We start from the raw sequence: 19,992 nt of genomic DNA on the forward strand, positions 1-19,992 counted from the left end.
AAATGCTTTTCCTGAATCTATTGAGATGAACATATGATTTTCATCTCTCACTTATTAATGTGCTATATTACATTTATTGATTTATTTATGTTGAACCATCCTTGCATCCCAGGGGTAAATCCTACTTGGTTATGGTGAACAATCTGCTTAATGTGTTCTTGAATTCAGTCTGCAAATATTTTCTTTAGAATTTTTGCATCTATATTCATCAGGGATATTGGTCCATGGTTTTTTTGTATGCCTTTATGTGGCTTTGGTATCAGGGTAATGCTAGCCTCTTAAAATGAGTTTTCATTTTTAGAAAATTTTATTTTTTTCCAAAAAGTTTGGAAGGATTGGCATTAATTCTTTAAATGTTTGGTAGAAATCACCTGTGAAGCCATCAGTCCTGGGCTTTCCTGTGTTTATTATTGATTCAGTCTCCTTTTTATTGGTTTGTTCATATTTTCTATTTCTTATTTAGTTTTGGTAGGTTGTTTAAGTGTGTTAAGAACTTATCCAGCTTTTCTAGGTTCAGTTCAGTTCAGCTGCTCAGTCGTGTCTGGCTCTTTGTGACCCCATGGACTGCAGCACACCAGGCTTTCCTGTCCTTGACCAACTCCCTGAGTTCACTCAAACTCATGTCCATCGAGTCGGTAATGCCATCCAGCCATCTCATCCTCTGTTGTCCCTTTCTCCTCCTGCCCCCAATCCCTCCCAGCATCAAAGTCTTTTCCAACAAGTCAACTCTTCTCATGAGGTGGCCAAAGTATTGGAGTTTCAGCTTCAGCATCAGTCCCTCCAAAAAACACCCAGGACCGATCTCTTTTAGAATGGACAGGTTGGATCTCCTTGCAGTCCAAGGGACTCTCAAGAGTCTTCTCCAACACCACAGTTCAAAAGCATCAATTCTTTGGGGTTCAGCTTTCTTCACAGTCCAACTCTCACATGCATACATGACCACTGGAAAAACTATAACCTTGACTAGATGGACCTTTGTTGGCAAAGCAATGTCTCTGCTTTTGAATATGCTATCTAGGTTGGTCATAACTTTCCTTCCAAAGAGTAAGCATCTTTTAATTTCATGGCTGTAATCACTTAGCATGATAATCTGTCCATGTTGCTGCAAATGGCAATATTTCATTCTTTTTTATGGCTAAGTAATAATTCTATTGAATGTGTGTATATAATTAATATGTGTGTGTGCTCAGTCATGTTCAACTCTTTGTGACCCCTTGGACTGTGGCCTGCCAGGCTCTTCTGTCCATGGAATTTCCCAGGCAAGAATACTGGAGTGAGTTGCCATGCTCTCCTCCGGGGAATCTTCTAACCCAGGGATGGAATTCGCGTCTCTTACATCTCCTGCATTGGCAGGCAGATTCTTTACCATTGCGCCACTTGAGAAATCCATAATAATTCCATTGTATGTATATATACACATACACATATGTATGTGTATATGTACACAACACATCTTAAGCCAATCATTTGTTGATGGGCACTTGGTGTATTTCCATGTCTTGGCTGTTGTAAACAGTACTGAACATTGGGGTTTATGTATCTTTTAGCTGTCTTTTCTGGATATATACCCAGGTGTGAGATTGCTGGATCATATAGTAGTAACTCTGTTTTCATATTTTAAGTAACCTTAATGGCAACCTCTTAAATCCTGTTTTAAATTAATCCTACTTCCAAATAATACTTTTAAATGATTTCAATTAACCTATTGATTAGCCAGCATCAGCTTACAAGTTTTTTTCCCCCCAATATTCCAAGGTATAACTTTCAGCATCAGAAAGCATAGTAAGCACTTTTGACTTATGATGAATAAAAAAATCAAGTGCTAAAATACCAGTGACAGGGTAAATGTCTCTCTTCAAGTATGTTCTTCCCACAAATTAAGATTTCATTTTTCTCTCAAAGAGTTTAAGGAAATCAAAACTTTTTTAGTTGAGGTGAAAAAAGTGCTTCATAAGTTCATGTATTGTAAAAGCCACTGTGTGAGGAAGAACACAGTGGGTATAATAAAGAGAGAAACCATGATCCTTTTGAAATCCATGGTGTCCATAGGCATACTTTATAGTCACCTTCATGGTAAGGCACTTTTCAAATTCTGAAAGAGCAGTTCCTAATTACAATTACCAAAGAATTACAACAAATGGGTAGGATACAACGACGCTGTGTTATTGTTCCAGCAACACCACTGCAATGTAAGTTTGTGAGTTTTCAAAACAAAGACATTAGGATACAGTAAGTCCCTTACAAATGAATGAGTTCCATTCTGAGTACACATCTGTAAGCCCAATTTGTTCGTAAGTCCAACAAAGTAAGCCTCGGTACCCAACTAATATATTTGGCTATATAGTAGTACTGTATTATGATAGGTTTATAAAACTTTGCAAATACTCCTAAAAACACAAAAATAAAATATTTTGAATCTTACAGTACAGTACTTACCAGCTATATCAGTAGTACCAGCCATATCACCGCTGCTTTTATGCCTGCTTTTAGACATCCTGGGCTTGAACTAAAGATACTATGCTGCTGTACTCTCTACAGTGCTACACAGTGACGTACACACAATCACAACCACTTGTAGAAGATGCACACGTGTGACAATGTACGCCCGACACAGGAACTAACTAACATGATGGACATGTGAACACACACTCACATCTTTGAAAGTCTGCAAATTGAAGGTTTGTATGTAGGGGACTCACTGTTACCAGAAGTTCTGCCAAGAACATGGGGAGCACAGGAAAGCTACCAGAAGGAAAAAAGCAAGCAAGCAAGCAAGCAACCAACCAACCAAACACATACCTATGGAACCATTCCCAATACGGCAGGTATCAGGCCTCTGTAAAATGCAAGCTAATCACTTTCCTTTGCTCAAACTGTTTTGAAAGCATGAAATTCCTGTATAAGTATGTTCCTCTTTCACTTGGAGTGTTCGGTGTACTCTAACCACACGAAGAGGGTAAGTACAGATAACTGCTGTTAAACCTGCCACAGATCCAGCCATTAATCTGTGTATAGACCAGAAATTCAGCTTTGTAGTAGTAAATGTTCCCTCATGCTCAAATGCGATAAACTGGATTGTACCATAGGGAAATATTCAGATCATCATTGCAATAATCCCTTTATATTAATACAATCCAAGGTATCCATCCTTTGGGAAATAGCATGCAATGCAGAAAATATTTCCAAATGTTTTTAGCGTTGACTGTGAGCTTGTAATAAAACTTTTACTTGATCCAAAGAGGTAACTGTTTTGGCACAACATCTTGCAACACCTCTAGCCAGGAAGAAACAAAACCAGAAGTCCTGGCCTGCAGTGGGCCCTCCAGTTCTAGCTGCCAAGGTGGGTTAGCCAAAACCAGGGCTGCCTTGGAAGCTTTGGTCAAATTACAACCCAAGGGCATTAGCCATGGCCAGAATGGGCAGTGACAGGGCACTGATTGGGAGGTAGGGCAGTGAGTGAAAGTCACTTGTGTCCGACTCTTTGCAATCTCATGGACTATACAGTCCATGGAATTCTGCAGGCCAGAATACTGGAGTGGGTAGTCTTTCCTTTCTCCAGGAGACCTTCCCAACCCAGGGATAGAACCCAGGTCTCCCACATTGCAGGCAGATTCTTTACCAGCTGAGCCACAAGGGTCCTTTAACTGCCATACTAGAGTTAAGTGGTTATAGTATTAAAAGTATTCTGAATTTGACTATATACTTAGCATTACCAGTGTGATGTATGTGTGTGTGTATTATTTTTGTACTGGGTCTCCGTTGTACTAGACCTACTGTACTAGATCTTTGCTGCTTTTCTCTAGCTGTGATGAATGGGGGCTATTCTCTAGTTGTCATGCGTGGGCTTCTCTTGTTGTGGAGCATGGGCTTTAGGGTGCATAGACTCAGTAGTTGCAGCTCCTGGACTCTAGGGGGTGTGGGCTCAATAGTTGTGGTGAATGGGCTTAATTGCTCCGTGGCACGTGGGATTTTCCCATATCAGGGATGGAGTCCATGCCTCCTGCACCGACAGTTGGATTCTTTACCACTGAACGTCCAGGGAAGCCTCGTGTGATGAATACTTTCATAAGCTTACATTAGAAGTTAGCATCCTTTCATATTAAGATGAAAACCATCTTCCAGCATTTCTTGTAAGGCAGGTATAGTGGTGATGGATTCCCTCAGCTTTTGGTTGTTATGAAAAGCTTTATCTACCCTTCATTTCTGAAGGATAACTTTGCTGGGTAAACTTTTCTTGGTTGGCAGTTGCTACATGACCATGCTGGTGCTTTATCATGGACTTCCCAGGTTTTGGAACTGTGAAAAATATCCGTTTATAAGCCATCCAGTTTGTGGTATTTTGTTATGGCATCTTGAATGGACTATATCAATTAAAATAGAATCGTTTATTGAAATTATTTTTCTCTTGTAGTGCTTTCTTCCTCCTTCATATATTATACACTTTGGTCTTGATGATTGTACCCCTAAGCACTTTACATATATATGTACCTCTTTATATACAGATATTTTTCAAGATGATCAACAAGATCACAATTGCATATGTTCAATATTTTTCCTGTGAAAGAACACATGGACAGGTTTCTAAGTCAGTACATTCAGTTATACTTCAGTATTCTTTAAATGCTATATAAAACTGGATAGTATGGACAATGTGATTAAAAAAACAACACTTTTTCATGCAATGAAAATCTTGGTTGTGCCCAATTCATTGCTCTTGTAAGCCTGTTCACTGGAAAAGTTACAAAACTATTTAAGGATATGTATGTTTCTTTTTTTGTGTGTGTGTGTGTGTGTATGAAAGATTACTAGCAGTGCAATACAATCCTTTCAGTTCAAGAAACAGAGATACAGAGGGCAAGAAATTTATCTAAGGCCAGATTTAAAACATGTCTGTGATCATAAAATTTCCATGAAACACTGCCAGCCTTTTGGCTTATATACTTAATAAGGAAGAATGGACTCTTATTAACGTGATTGATGGATTTCTTGAGTAATTTTTGAAATCCAAGGCAGTAACTGCCATGTATTTTCATCTTGTCACTCTTTTGCTAAGTGTGGTTCTTTAACGTCAGGGGCGTTTTTGTTGGGAGGATGAAGATTACAAGTTTTTTTTGGAATAGAGAGTTGAGGCCCCGGGTCTTCAGATTCTTTTCTTCTCTCCTCTCTTCCTTTTCCCCTTTTCTTTTCTTGGTTATTTATCCAAGGCTGCCCATAGGCATAATCTGAGTACTCTAGTACATTTAGCCTATGTAATGGGGATACAAAAGAACTCTGAACAATCGGAGCGACAACAAGGAAGTTAATACTCCACAGTAGGGATAGGGTTAAATGGATAGCTTGGCTCTAACAGAAGGTGAAGAGTCTTTTCTGCTTGGAGATGGACATAGTTGGTAATGCTTGAGTTGAAAATTGAAGGATGAGTAGACATTTTTTCAAGTAGGGAGAGCATGCTAATCATAGGGAACAGCATGTAAGCCCTTGGTGTTCTGAAAATAATTGGTACAATCAGACAAATGTCTATTTTCTATCCTGGGATTGGCAGGAGTTGCAGTGGGAAGTAAGAAAAACCAAATCGCAGAAGGCCTGTTCCCTGAAAAAACTCTCTTGTCTCCAGTCTTGTCTCATGTTGCAGGAATCATCTAGATGAGAGATGAGGGCCTAAACTGTGGGATGAGACATGATAGATTTGAGAGATTTAAAGATTGAATCAATGCCAGCTGAAACTTAGCCAGGGTCCTAGTTCTGTTGAATCTTAAACTAATTGGGAGACAAAGTTAGCCAAGAGATGGGAAAATTGGTAGTTAGCCAATTTCTTGTCTGATTCAAGATTTCCTGAGTTACTTGATATATACATGTCCAAGGCACTTTCTCAGGGACATTAGAAGTCATCTCAGTGTATGGGATTCTAAATTGCTTTTCAGGACAGTGTGAGAGTAGTTAAAACTTATAAAACAATCCTGAAGTAATGGGTTAAAGATAGAGTTCAAAGCTTGAATCCTGATCAATCTTAGTGTAAAAGGTTGTTAGGATTTGAGTCTTGGTACAATGTATTTCCATTGCAAAGGCCAACAATAAATGATGTCTGTCTTGCTATGTACTGTACCATAGTAATTGAGATGTTTATGTTTCAAAGGAGAATAACATAGAGGAACATTAATACTATCCCCATTCCTAAAATTCTCACCTACCTTCTTATTCTAACTTCACCAGTGTGATAGTTTGGACTGTCCACACCAGCAAATTCCTGACTAATCAGCTTCAAAAATTTAAATGAATGATGTTCCATTTAAAAGAAAAAAGGCCCACTGGCCCTTGTAAACAGAATTCCACGAGCTACTTAATACCTTCTTATTTTCAGGAGCAGAAGGATCAGGCTGAGAAAATGTATAAATAGGGACAGAGCTGAAAGCTCCCCACGAGTCAATTGAAGATAAAGATATTGGTGCTAGGACCTCATGTGGCTGGCAATTCTGCAATCAGTATATCTGGAACAAACACCACCAAGAAATAAGGCACTGGAGAATGTTGACACTTTCATTAGTGGATGCAGCAAAGCAGGGTCAAAGTTTCATTTGATTAACTGAGCCCAGTCATGTACCAATGCCTGGTTGCCAAGATGACAAGGAAAAATTGAGTACACCTTTGCACTTCAGGACTTCCCTGGTGGCTCAGAGAGTAAAGCGTCTGCCTGCAATGCAGGAGACCTGGGTTCCATCCCTGGGTTGGGAAGATCCCCTGGAGAAGGAAATGGCAACCCACTCCAGTATTCTTGCCTGGAAAATCCCATGGATGGAAGAGCCTGGTAGGTTACAGTCCATGGGGTCACAAAGAGTCAGACATGACTGAGTGACTTCGCTTATCACTTATTGCACTTCTAGATTTGCAGCAGGAGGTAAGTAATGTTAGACACCAAGGCTCACTTAGGACCCAGTAAGAATGGGTTCATGCTGGGTATAATCTGTTGGCACACTAATGCTGTATTAAAAACTACTGCAGACTTAGTGGCGTAAAATAGCCATTTATTATGATCGCAAGAGAATGTGTCCACTGGGTAAGTTCTGCTGGGTTTAACTTGGCAACCTGGTCCTGGCTAGGCTTAGTCTGGTGACTGGCTTGTGTTGGCTAGTCAAGAATGATCTCAGCTGGGGTTATTGGCTCTATTCTATGTATTTCATCTTCTAACCAGATTCCCTGAGCAAGTTCTCATGGGAATTGCATGGGTCTAATACCCAGGCTTGGACTTGGCACACTGTCAGTTCTACCACACTCAACTGGCCAAGGTCCAGATTCAAGGGATGGGGAAATTATAGTTCCTCTCATGAAGAGGTAGAATCTAAGACCAATTCTAAAAACAGCCTCAATTCTCCACCTCTCCTATATCTATGATTTTTTTTTTAACTTTTAGAATGATAGACAAAGTATCTTGCCTACCATTTCACCTAGCCACCCAGCTTGTTTTCTATTCTGATAGTATCAGTAATTATAAGTAAACATGCATGCATGGGTCCTTTTTCACACAAATGGTTATATTTTCACACAACATTGTACTTGACTATTTGCACTTTATGCAGCTTGAAGTATACCCCATATTCATAGATGTATACATCTGTAGCATTAATTCCTAAAAGTGGAATTACTGAGTCAAAGTGTATATGCATTTTTAAAATTTGATAGTGACAAACTGCCCTCCATAAGAAACTGCACTTTTATGTACTTTCCCACCTGGAAATCTATGCAATTGTTTTTCCAATTCCTTGCCAAAATGCTAATCATCAAACCATTTTATATTACAAATATGATTTTTAAAAAGATATTTCAGTAAACTTTAAAATTTCAAATGTACAGAAAATTTGCAATGACATGAAGTCCTGCCATATCCCCTTCATCAAGATTTCCCAATTATTAATGTATTTGCTGTGTAAGCAACTTTATATGAATATCTATTGCCATTACTTGTTTTCTGAGCCACTTGAAAGCAAGTTGCTAACATGATGCACCTTCACCTCTAAATCTAGAATACAAAGACTCTCTCTTACTTATGAATGGTTGCATTGTGGCTTTATATTAGGATGTCAACACTGATAGAAAATACTATTAAGAAGTGATGCTGTGTTCTTCTCAGTTTATCACATCAGGAGGCACATGACGTTGACCCACCCACTTCTGTTTATGTTAACTCTGATCACCTGCTCGAGTTGGTGTCTGGAGAATTTACACAGGGAGAAGCTTGCCATTTCCTCCTTAGCAATTGAGAAGTATTTTGTGCAAAGATTTATATTAACACATTTTTTAAACGTGACCCAGTTTCAAAGTCTTTACTGAATTTGTTACAATATTGCTTCTGTTTTATGTTTGAATTTTGGCTGAGAAGCATGTGGGATCTTAGCTCCCAAACTAGGGATCAAACCCACACCCCCTGCATTGAAGGGCAAAGTCTTAACCATTGAACCACCAGGGAAGTCCTGTGTGGTAAGTTTTCTGATAAGAAATGGGATCCTGCCCCAGTTTCAAATATCTACCCACCAGCCTTAGCATCCATTGACAATTCCCACTTGAATCAATCAGCACTGTAATTGTTGCCAAATGGTTTGGTATTTTCCGCATTTCTTCTACATTTATTAGTTGATATTCAACTGTAAGGGCAGGCATTTCCTTCTCTCTAATGTGTTTATATTAGTATGAGCTTATATAATTCAATGGATTGCAATCCATTACTGTCCTTTATTTTTAAAATTTAATTGAAGTATAGTTGATTTACAATATTGTGTTTCAGGTGTACAGCATAATGATTTAGTACTGCACACTACACTCCATAATAGGTCATTACAAGATAATAGGTATAATTCCCCATGCTATACAGTATATTCTTGTTGCTTATCTATTTTATATATATATAGTAGTTTGTATCTGTTAATCCCATGCACTTAATATTTCCCTCCCTACTTCCCTCTCTTTTTTTGGTAATCACAAGTTTGTTTTCTATATCTGTGAGTCTGTTTTGCATAAGATCATGGCATCCAGTCCCATCACTTCATGGGAAATAGATGAGGAAACAGTGGAAACAGTGTCAGACTTTATTTTTTGGGCTCCAAAATCACCGCAGATGGTGACTGCAGCCATGAAATTAAAAGACGCTTACTCCTTGGAAGAGTCTGTCTAGTCAAGGCTATGGTTTTTCCTGTGGTCATGTATGGATGTGAGAGTTGGACTATGAAGAAGGCAGAGCGCCGAAGAATTGATGCTTTTGAACTGTGGTGTTAGAGAAGACTCTTGAGAGTCCCTTGGACTGCAAGGAGATACAACCAGTCCATTTTAAAGGAGATCAACCCTGGGATTTCTTTGGAAGGAATGATGCTAAAGCTGAAACTCCAATACTTTGGCCACCTCATGTGAAGAGTTGACTCATTGGAAAAGACTCTGATGCTGGGAGGGATTGGGGGCAGGAGGAGAAGGGGATGACAGAGGATGAGATGGCTGGATGGCATCACGGACTCGATGGACGTGAGTCTGAGTGAACTCCAGGAGTTGGTGATGGACAGGGAGGCCTGGCGTGCTGCGATTCATGGGGTCGCAAAGAGTCGGACACGACTGAGTGACTGGACTGAACTGAACTGAACTGAACTGATGAATTTGTAAGTGGGGTTATACAGTTTTTGTCCTTCTGACTTATTTCACTAAGCATAACACTCTCTAGGTTCATCAATGCTACTGCAAGTGGCAGTATTTCAATTTTTATGGCTAAGTAATATTTTATTTCATATATACCACATCTTCTTAATCCAATCAGATATTGATGGGCACTTGGATTGCTTCTGTGTCTTGGCTATTGTATATAGCACTGTCACAAACATTGGGGTGCATGTATCTTTTCAAATTAGTGTTTGTATTTTTTCCAGATACAAACCCAAGAGTAGAATTGCTGGATCATATGTTTGTTATAGTTTTAGCTTTTTAAGGAATCTCCATACTGTTTTTCATTGTGGCTGCACTAATTTACATTCCCATGAACAGTGCAAGATGGTTCCCTTTCTCCACATTCTCACCAACATTTGTTGTTTCTGGACTTGTTGATGATAGCTGTTCTGACAGTTATGAGGCAATACCTCCTTGTGGTTTTGACTTGCATTTTTCTAATAGTGATATTGAACATCTTATCCTGTGCCTGTTAGCCATCTGTATGTCTTCTGAAGAGATATTTCTCAAAAGGTCTCTGTCCATTTTTAAAAATTGCATTTTTTAATGTTATTGAGCTGTGTGAGCTGTTTGTCTATTATTTCCTTTGTGCAAAAGCTTTTAAGTTTAATTAGGTCTCATTTGTATATTTTTGCTTTTATCTCTTTTGCCTTAGACTGATTCAAGTAAATATTGTTAATGATTTATGTCAGAGTGTTCCATCTATTTTCTCCCAGGAGTTTTATGGCATTTTGTCTTTAAAACCATTTTGAGTGTATCTTTCTTTGTATATGGTGTGAGGGAATGTTCTAATCTCATTGTTTTACATGTGGCTGTCCAGTTTTCCCAGCACCTTTTAAGAGACTGTTTTTCTCCATTGTATAGTCTTGTCTCCTTTGTTATAGGTTAATTGACCATAGGTGTGTGGGTTTATTTCTGGCTCTCTATTCTGTTCCATTGATCTGTCTGTCTATTCTGGTGCCAATATCACACCGTTTTTAATACCTGAAGTTTGGGAGGATTATACCTTCAACTTTGGACACTTTTCTCAGGATTTCTTTGCCAATTTGGGGTCTTTTGTGGTTCAGTATTTTTCACAGAAGTAGGACAAATAAATTTAAAATTTGTTTGGCATACAAAAGACCCCCAAATAGGTAAAAGAATCTTGAAGAAGAAGAACAGAGCTAGAAGTAGCGTGCTCCCTAACTTCAGGCTCTATTACCAAGCTATGGTCATCAAAACAGTATGGTACTGGGAAAAAACAGACACATAGATCAGTGAAACAGAATAGAGAGCCTAGAAATAAATCCACACACTTATGGTCACTTTATCTACAAAATAATGCAAGAATATACAATGGGGAAAAGATAGTTTCTTCACTAAGTATTGAGGAGAAAACTAGGCAGCTACATGTAAAAGAATGAAATTAGAATATTTTCTCACACTATATATAAAAATATTCCAAACAAGTTAAGGATCTAAATATAAGACTGGAAACCATAACACTCATGAAGAAAACATAGGTAGGGATTTGTTGCTGCTCAGTCACTTTGTCATGTCCAACTCTTTGTGACCCCATGGACTGTAAAATTCCAGGCTTCCCTGTTCTTCACCATCTTGTGGAGCTTGCTGAAACTTGTGTCCATTGAATTGGTGATACCATCCAACCATCTCATCCTCTGTCATCCCCTTCTCCTCCTGCCTTTAGTCTTTCCCAGCATCAGGTTTTTTTTCCAATGAGTCAGCTCTTCTCATCAGGTGGCCAAAGTATTAGAACTTCAGCTTCAGTCCTTTCAATGGATATTTAGGACTGATCTCCCTTAGGATTGACTAGTTTGATCTCCTTGCTGTCCAAGGGATTCTGAAGAGTCTTCTCCAACACCACAGTTCAAAAGCATCAATCCTTCAGTGCTCAGCCTTCTTTATGATCCAACTCTCACATCCGTACATGACTACTGGAAAGACCATAGCTTTGATAATATAGACCTTTGTTGGTAAAGTAATGTCTCTACTTTTTAATATGCTGTCTAAGTTTTTGACATAAATTGTAGTAATATCTATTTTTGGATCTTTCTCCAAAGAGAAAACAAAAATAAAAAAACAAATTTGACCTAATTATACTTAAAAGCTTTTACACAGCAAAGGAAACTGTTAACAAAATGTGAAGACAACCAATGGACTAGGAGAGAATATTTTCAAATGATATTACTGATAAGGGGTTAATATCCAAAATATATAAAAAGCTCATATAATTCAATTTCAAAAAAGTAAAAAACACAATTTAAAATGGGCAAAACACCTGGACAGACATTTTTCCAAAGAAGACACACAGATGACCAATAGATACATGATAAGATGCTCAACATTGCTAATTATCAGAGAAATGCAAACCAAAGCCCATGAGATATTACTTCACATCTGTAAAAAGGGCTATCATGAAAAAGACCACAAAAGACAAACATTGGCAAAGATATGGATAAATGGGATCCCTTGTACACTGTCTAGACAACATATTGAAAAGCAGAGACATTACTTTGCTGACTAAGGTCCACCTAGTCAAAGCTATGGTTTTTCAAGTAGTCATGTATGGATGTGAGAGTGGGACTATAAAGAAAGCTGAATGCTGAAGAATTGATGCTTTCAAACTGTGGTGTTGGAGAAGACTCTTGAGTGTCCCTTGGACTGCAAGGAGATCCAACCAGTCTATCCTAAAGGAGATCAGTCCTGGGTGTTCATTGGAAGGACTGATGTTGAAGCTGAAACTCCAATACTTTGGTCACCTGATGCAAAGAGCTGACTCACTGGGAAAGACCCTGATGCTGGGAAAGATTGAAGGCAAGAGGAGAAGGGAATGACAGAGGATGAGATGGTTGGATGGCATCATCGACTCAATGGACATGAGTTTGAGTAACTCTGGGAGTTGGTGATGGACAGGGAAGCCTCACGTTCTGCAGTCCATAGGGTCTCAAAGAGTCAGACATGACTGAGCTACTGAAATGAACTGTACACTGTTGGTGGGAATGTAAATTGGTGTAGCCACTGTGGAAATAGCATGGAGTTTCCTCAAAAACGAAAAGGAGAACTACCATCTGACCCAGTAATTCCACTTCTGCTTATATATCCAAAGAAAATGAAAACATGTATTCAAAAAGATACACACACACACATATATATACACATACACATACACAATGGAATACTGCTCATCCAAAAATAAAAAAATAAAAATTTGTAATTTACAACAACATGGGTGGATCTGGAGGGTATTATGTTTAGTGAAATAAGTCAGACAGAGAAAGACAAATACCATATGTTATCACTTACAGGTGGAATCTTCAACCAACCAACCAAAGACCTGTGTTCATGGAAACAGAGCAAATTGGTGGTTGCCAGAATAGAGGTGGGGGTGAGTGAAATGGGTGAAAGGGGTCAAGAAGTACACATTTCCAGTTCTAGTTAGTAAGTCATGGAGATGTAATTTGTAGCATGATGATTACAGTTAATAATACTGTATTGTTTGTTTGAGAGTAGTTAGTAAAGTCGATCGGAGAAGGCAATGGCACTCACTCCAGCACTCTTGCCTGGAGAATCCCAGGGACAGGGGAGCCTGGTGGGCTGCAGTCCATGGGGTCGCGAAGAGTTGAACACGACTGAGCGACTTCACTTTCAGTTTTCACTTTCATGCACTGGAGAAGGAAATGGCAACCCACTTCAGTGTTTTTGCCTGGAGAATCCCAGGGATGGCGGAGCCTGGTGGGCTGCCATCTGTGGGGTTGCACAGAGTCGGACACGACTGAAGCGACTTAGCAGCAGTAGCAGCAGCAGCAGTAAAGTGGTTCTCATCACAAGAAAAGAATTCTTTGTACCAATGTATAGTGACAGATGTTAGCTGGACTATTGTGATCATTTTGCAATATACACAAACATCGAATCATTGCCTTGTACACCTGAAACTAATTATAATCTTATTTCAATTGTATCTAAAAAGAAAATCCATGGTGTGGCTTTTGGAGTCATAGCTGGAAGCTTGCCCTAGAATCTGTGTCAAATGATTTATAGAGCTGATGAGAGAAAACTCTTCAGTCCCTGCCTGCTTTTCAAGCAGGAGTAGGCTCAATTGTCTGTGCCTCACTCTGAGTGGATACACATGGTTATTGGACCGAGATGCAACTTTCACTACAGCAACATTTTAGAGTTTCAAAAGTGAAAACAAAAAGAAAGTGTTTCTTTCATCACTAATACTGATGACCATGTAGGAGTTTGAAGGAGGGACCTATGAATAGAACCACTCTTCTTCACCTGACTTCAGAACAGATTGGGACAGAGAAGGGTTGATGTAGAGATTATTATTTTTTTTAATCTTTTTTTTTTTAGCTGATAAAGCTGTTGGGAGAAATGCAGTTTAGCTTTTTGGTCAAAAAGACTTGCAAATATTACACCCAAAGTTACATTTACCCACTCAGCATAGGCTAAGCTGGATTCTGGCAGGTTTCCCTAACAAGGTCCAGCCCCTGAAAAGCTTATGGTATAGAGAAGCAGAACAGATGAGAACACACACCTTTCTCAGAGACAGATCAGAGAGAGCAGTGCTAAGGCATCTCCCACATCCTTTCCCTAAACTCCTCTATCACCAGTGTGCAATCTCCATCCTCCCAGTTTTCAGGTGCAGGACCTTCCATTTTGGGTGAGTGTTCCCTCCACCTTCCAATGTGTATGTCTCAAAACTTGCTTTCAGTCATCTCATCCATCTAATATTCATCTCTTTTCAAGAGTTCTTAGGCTTTTCCCTCTTCTGGTGTACCTTTCTGGAAATGAAAACAATAGCCTAAAATATTTCAATTTTATAAAAATAAGTTAATTTTCAATCTTGATCAATGATAGGTATAGTGGATGGCGTTCTATGTCACCCAGGAGTACTTCGGGAGTGAAGTACTTTTCACCCACTACTGAGAATGTTCAGCTGTCAGTCTTGAAGTCTTGCCTGAAGAGAAGCACTTTGTCTGACAGCACAGTCTCCCTAGAACAGTCCACATTCAATGACTGATTATCCTACTCATTAATGCCTCTGCCCCTTTGACCCAACTCAGAACCACAGCAAGGGATCCTCTCAGCTTCAGAGATTCCTGAGAACTCTGGTGAGGCCTTTCGAAACTATTAAAATGAAAAGTGAAAGTGTTAGCCACTCAGCCATGTCTGACTCTTTTGTGACCCCAAGGACTGTAGCCCTGCCAGGCTCCTCTGTCCATGGAATTCTCCAGGCAAGAACACTGGAGTGTATAGCCATTCCCTTCTCCAGGGGATCTTCCCCATCCAGGAATCACACTCAGGTCTCCTACATTGCAGGCAGATTCTTTACTGTCTGAGACATCAGGGAAGCTATGTAACCAAGGACAGTCCAAATTTGTGTTTAGTTTAAGAACAACATTTAATAAACTTCCTGTATGCTGTTATTTGTATCATAATAATAGCATGTTATGCCCCTGGGGACCCAGTTGTTGCAAGTTAGGTCCCTAGGTCCCTAGGAATGATCCAAGAAAGTCGCTGCTAAGAAACATTGTCACCAGCCAGCTGGTCATGAGGACCCGGTGATGAGATGAACACTGTCCCCCAATTTATATTCATTCAGAACCTCAGGAAGTGATCTTATTTGGAAACAGTACTGGCAGCTATAATTTTAGTTAAGGGTTGAGATGAGATTATGGTAGATTAGGGTGGGCTTTAAATCCAATGACAAAGAGGACACAGAGAGGGCCATGTGAAGACAGAATCAGAGAGTGGGGTGATGCTACCACAAGCCAAGAACATCTGGAGCCATCAGAAACTCAAAGAGGCAAGGAAGGATTCTTCCCAGGAGCCTTCAGAGGGAATATAACCCTGATGACACACAGCTTTTGGACAGATCTAGCCTCTTGATGTGGAGCTTAAAACTCAACATTCAGAAAACGAAGATCATGGCATCTGGTCCCATCACTTCATGGGAAATAGATGGGGAAACAGTGGAAATGGTGTCAGACTTTATTTTTTTGGGCTCCAAAATCACTGCAGATGGTGACTGCAGCCATGAAATTAAAAGACGCTTACTCCTTGGAAGAAAAAAAAAGTTATGACCAACCTAGATAGCATATTGAAAAGCAGAGACATTACTTTGCTAACAAAGGTCCATCTAGTCAAGGCTATGGTTTTTCCAGTAGTCATGTATGGATGTGAGAGTTGGACTATGAAGAAGGCAGAGCGCCAAAGAATTGATGCTTTTGAACTGTGGTGTTGGAGAAGACTCTTGAGAGTCTCTTAGACTGCAAGGAGATACAACCAGTCCATTCTGAAGGACATCAACCCTGGGATTTCTTGGGAAGGAATGATGCTAAAGCTGAAACTCCAGTACTTTGGCCACCTCATGGGAAGAGTTGACTCACTGGAAAAGACTCTGATGCTGGGAGGGATTGGGGGCAGGAGGAGAAGGGGACGACAGAGGATGAGATGGCTGGATGATATCACTGACTCGATGGACGTGAGTCTGAGCGAACACCGGTAGTTGGTGATGGACAGGGAGGCCTGGTGTGCTGCGATTCATGGGGTTGCAAAGAGTCGGACACAACTGAGCGACTGAACTGAACTGAACTGAGCCTCCATAATTATGACAAAATAAAATTTCTGTTGTTTTAAGCCACTCTGTTTGCAGTTACAGCAGTTCTAAAAACTAGTATAGATTCCATCACTGGTAATAGGCAGTGTACTGATAACTCCTGGTGCAAGGCTGAATTATTCAAAGGCTGAAATTGTTAAAAAGTTCACTGATGGTGAAGTGGAAGGAAATGAACTAGTGGGTGCCCTGGATCAGGCATTTGAGAAGTATGGGGAAATACTAACCACATATTGCTAAACACAATTAGTATTTTGGGAAAATAACCAAAAGTTGAGTGTTTAATCCATAATTAGATACTATAAAGAGGACTTCTGGCTTTCACACTTAGCTTTTGAAGAGGCTCTTTTCTCTTTCATCAGCGCTGTGTGCTTAGTTGCTCAGTCGGGTCCAACTCTTTTTGACCCCATGGATTGTAGCCCACCAGGCTCCTCTGTCCATGGGGATTCTCCAGCAAAAATACTGGAGTGGGTTGCCATGCCCTCCTCTGGGGGATCTTCCCAACTCAGGGATCAAGCCCAGGTCTCCCACATTGCAGGCAGATTCTTTACTGCCTGAATCACCCCCAGAAGGCAGAGCAAATGGAGGACCAGGCCCTGGACTTAATCATAAAGATAGCAGAGCTCCAAAGAAGGTTCAGTTCTCAGCTAGGCAAGTATGGAAGACCAAGGTCAAGGTTCTGGTTGGGACAGAAGGGGTCACTTTCAAATTCCTGGATCCCTTGGAAGCCATGATCCTGCAGAACATTTCCAGTCTTCCCTGTGCTCCGTTGCTCAGGCGTGTCGGACTCCTTGTGATCCCGTGGACCATAGCCTGCCAGGCTCTTCTGTCCATGGGATTCTCCAGGCAAGAATACTAGAGTGGGCTGCAATTTCCCTCTCGAGGGGCAGTCTTCCCTATTAAAGATTAATTAATGGGGTTCATGATGGTGCAGAACCCCAACCCCCTGCCAGAACTACACTCAGTCAATTAGATTTCAGTCACAGCATAACCCAGCTGGGGTGTGCTAGGCTGATGAGGGAGAAAGGGAACTCTACCCCAAAGGAAGTTTCTTGGGCCAGAAGGATGCCATGGGGAATTCATATAAGTCTCAATGGGAGAATCATAACCTAGCCTACTAGGGTTCTGGACAAGGTTATTTGCAGCAGAGAATTACTGTTTGAAAAACAGCTTCTGGCTCACTATTGGGCCTTGCTGTAGACAGAGCATCTAACATGGTATATCAAGTGATGATCCAGCCAACATTGCCCTTCATAAACTGGGTTAAACCAGAACCCACAAATTCTTTGGATTGGATGGATGGAATGGTACAAATAGGATCGAGTATGAATGGGGCTGGAGGACAGACAGCAAAATAGACAGCCAGACCTCCAGGTCACTCATTACTGTTGCACTTGCGTCGTTCCCTCAGGTCATACCTCTAGGTAGCATCAGGGTCCCTTATGACCAGATAAAGACGTCAGTCCTTTGAAGAGTTTCAGCCAGCCTAAACTGCTTCACAGGATGGCATGGTGGAGACACTGTCTACCAAAGCACTGAGTATGAGCTAATGAGGAAGGCATCAGCATCACTAAGAAGATCAGTGGTGGCTGCCCCAGCCAGAGTTGACAGTAGGAGATGCCACTCTAAGACTGGCACCATTGGGAGCAAAGAGCATGATCAGATTTTGAAACAGTAGAGGCAGGCAATAGTACGTAAGCATCAGAAACCTAGAGGACACAATCACTGTCATCAGCAGATGTCAGAGTGGCAGCTAGAGGGTTACAGTCTGGCTCAAAGAGATCTGAGGTCATGATGATCCGAGGACATGAAGTGCATGAAGGACACCCTGAAGAATGTGACATAGCCCACTATATACGGATGAAGTTAGACATTAGAGAAAATGCCTATCAGAGAAAATGGAGAGAGCTGGATGAAGCTGAGACAGCCAGTAAGCTACATTGCATGTCTAATCTCCCGTGGAAAGAAGTAAGGTTGCATAGAAGCTGCTTAAACTGAGTGCAACTCTAAGCAAAGTTTGGCAAGGCTACTGAGGAGTCCTTGAGCTACTGTACCTCCCTACTTATCCTGCCAGAATGTCCAGTGTGAGGAAGACCAAGGGTTATTTGTCCCAGATAGTGGGGACAAGATGGTAGCTCCATCATTGACTTGGCTTTGAGGGGATTTTAATCCCATGAGTGTATATTTCAAGAGGAAACTAACTTGGTTGTGGAATTCATTAGACAGTGGGGTTGCTTTTAATCATCAACTGGCATCTCTTTAAATCTAGGGCTTGCTTGGTATTTAATCAGGCAATAACAAAATGTTGATAAGAATCACAACCCACATTACTTTTTCATATTACACAACTTGAGACATTAAAGTGATTCCAGATAAATTAACTTTGAGCACCACCCTGCTTTTGGATGAACTCTATTAATCAAATATATTTTATAATTATCGTTCATTTACTCATCAAGCCCTAAGGGTAAGTTAAAGATTTTAATCTTCTGGAAAATGTATGCCAAAGTATGAAATCAAGAAGACTGTGATAAAAGGCAAAGGATATCTAAAATGATGGGGTTACCACAACTGACCAGTTCACAAATAATATCTTTGTAATTTTACAGGCTGGTTGCCAATAATTATGTCAGCTACTCTTGCTAAGGAAGTATCCCATTCCAAGATATTAAAGTTAGGCCTTACTACAGAAAATTCAATAATTTCATCATGAATTTACAAGATTTTAATAAAAACTTATTAATCAAATTGTATAGATCTGGAATATCTTTGAAAGGATACCCTCTGTTGGGGGGGGGGTCATGGCAGTCAAGCTTATGATGGAGATTAATAGTGTTCATTCTTGTGTTAGAATTTGCTTATTATGTTAATGTACTTATTTAAAAATTATGATCCAAATCAAAACTATGATCCAAAAAAAATCATAGTTGGTATAATGATCAATTTAAAATCATATAATATTTTGATACTGTGATACACTTAAGGTAGGAAGTATTGGATTTACATATAAACATATTTACATACTGGGAATTCTATTTTGTTGAAACCTTGAACCATCTCTAGGACATCTTTTGTAGGATAACAATCTAACCATAGTCAATGTGGAATGACCCAGGTTTAGGGAAATATGTCACCAAGAGACAGCTGTGTCCAGCAGAGTGACAAGTGATGAGTTTATCAGGATCGGTAACAGAAAAGCAGCAGCTTGCAATGGCCAGGTGAGGAGAAAAACATGAGATAATTATTTCAGGGACATGTGAGATAATACATTTGCGAATAGCTAGAAGTCAGTGTCCTCTTCCCTGCAATATTTGGCAAAAACAAACAAAACCAAAACAAACCTGTGGGGGATAGGCCAATAACTTGGCCTTTATGGAGAGTGTAAAATAGCTACAAGCTAGGGACCTTGATGGTGTGCCCTGTACAAGCCCCATTATCAGTAACTTCATAGACAAGCAGGGAAAGATTCCTCCAAAATGATCTCTGGTGATCACTTAGTCAGGAGCCCCACAACTGAGATCTCATTCTGGGCAGCCCAGAGCAAGATGTTTTGGCCTCCTGTGTCTGGTGTCTACAACCCCATAGAGGAAACAACCCCATTAGGGCTAGAGGAGCCACGTCCTCCCATTGGTGCCTGCATCTCTGACCTTTGAATAAGGCTTTAAGTTCCTGATTGGCAA

The 19,992-nt window shown here is 40.2% G+C and overlaps 1 pseudogene; it reads right to left on the reverse strand.

Moving 5' to 3' along the window:
• Positions 1–2,799: 2,799 nt before the first annotated feature.
• Positions 2,800–18,105, reverse strand: LOC120861616 (annotated as a pseudogene).
• Between the last annotated feature and the right edge of the window lie 1,887 nt (positions 18,106–19,992).

Source organism: Oryx dammah, unplaced genomic scaffold, assembly GCF_014754425.2.
Source record: "Oryx dammah isolate SB20612 unplaced genomic scaffold, SCBI_Odam_1.1 HiC_scaffold_3, whole genome shotgun sequence".
In the NCBI taxonomy this organism is placed as follows: Eukaryota; Metazoa; Chordata; class Mammalia; order Artiodactyla; family Bovidae; genus Oryx; species Oryx dammah.